This window comes from Cryptotermes secundus, unplaced genomic scaffold, assembly GCF_002891405.2.
Source record: "Cryptotermes secundus unplaced genomic scaffold, Csec_1.0 scaffold683, whole genome shotgun sequence".
NCBI lineage: Eukaryota > Metazoa > Arthropoda > Insecta > Blattodea > Kalotermitidae > Cryptotermes > Cryptotermes secundus.
The window spans coordinates 1,033,543-1,035,262 of NW_019729903.1; positions in this window are offsets into that span (position 1 = coordinate 1,033,543).

Below are 1,720 nucleotides of genomic sequence, written 5' to 3' on the forward strand. Positions count from 1 at the left end.
AATTTTTTCAACATTTTCATGTGTTCGGGCCGTGGAAGGACGACCGGAACGAGGTTTGTCATCAATTGATATTTCACCATTTTTGAAATGGGAAAACCACTCAAACACTTGAGTTTTCCCCATAGCATCGTCCTTGTACGCCGTTTTGAACATCTCAAGAGTTCCTGTTCCACTTTTCCAGAGCAAAAAGCAGAATTTCACCGCCGCACGCTGTTCGTGAAAATCAGCCATTGCAAAAACTACGATCACACAAAACAGTTGTCACTATAAACTCTGCTGAAACTAGTCCTTACCTTCTGAAGCAACGGTAGTCGGCTTATCGACTCAGGAATGTTAGCTCTATGCGCTCATAGCTGCAAAACGCGGTACTACAAAAGCTCTGCCCACAAAAAAATTAGTTCGGTTTCTTTTGGGTACCCCATCGTATCAGGTATTAAAGTTTCTAATCATCTTCCTCAAACAATAAAAATGTTGGCTACTGATGTTAGAAGTTTTAAATCTGCACTGAAGAGGTTTCCATATCATCATTCTTTTTATTCCATGAATGAATATTATCAACATAACTGGTCACTGTAAATTTGTAATGTATTTAATTCAGTTAATATAGGTTATTTAAATAAAATTGTATTAATTCAAGTTTTATGGTAAATTATTTTTAAATTTTTTACTTTATATTATTACTTACATTAATTGATTTTCATTATGTGACTCGTGTAATTTTGTATATGTATCTTGATATATCTATTTTCAAAGGGGCCATTTCCACATCCTAGGTTCTTTACCTGTATGGATATATGAAAAATAAAGGAAATGAATTTTGGCTAATCTGTATTAAAGAAGTGTCAAAGGATGTATATGTGTTACCTAACCTAACTTCTAATATGACATAATGTAAACGAATACAAGTCTAAATAAAACCAACCTAATCTCTCGGGGAACACATATATACATCCACAGCATGAAAAGGGTTAAAATATCAGTTGGTTGCCATTTGTTGGAAATTCAGTTTGTAGGTACCTGCTATTGGCAATCTAGATGCTGAAATAGGTCACAACCTTCCCAGTTCATAACTAGTATTCGTCACGTCATTCAGCACTATGTAATTAATGAACTCCAAAAAGCAGAGCCTTTCATGGTACATTAATACCTGTAGATACTCACCTAGTCAATAAATTCTCACAAATTTCCAAAGCCCATTCATGACCTTGCTCACAACAGACCACAACTGATCCCTACTCTTAACCAAATTAATCCAGTCCACACCCTCCCATCTATGTTTCCGGTGTCTGGATAGCTCCATTGGTATAGCAATGGACTAAAGACCAGACTGCCCAGGTTCAATTCCCAGTATGGCAAGATTTTTCTCTTCTCCACAACTCCCATACTGGCTCTGGGGCCCATACAGCTTCCTATCAAATGTGTATTTTTGGGGGGGGGCATATGACTAGGGTAAAACAGCTGGGGTGTGAAGCAGACCACTCATCTCCATCTAGTGCTAAGGTCAAGAAAGATAGAGCTATATCTCCACTCCCCCATACATTTTCATGCCATAGTGCTTAATTAGTTAAGAACAGGAACAACTTTACCTTTTACCTTTACTTTTAGTGGTGTGTGTCCTTCACAGTATTCTCTTCACACCACACATGCTATGGTGCTGAGAGCTTCATTAAATAAACCAAGAAACTATACAAAACATTCACAAAATTAAAAGAAAAAAATA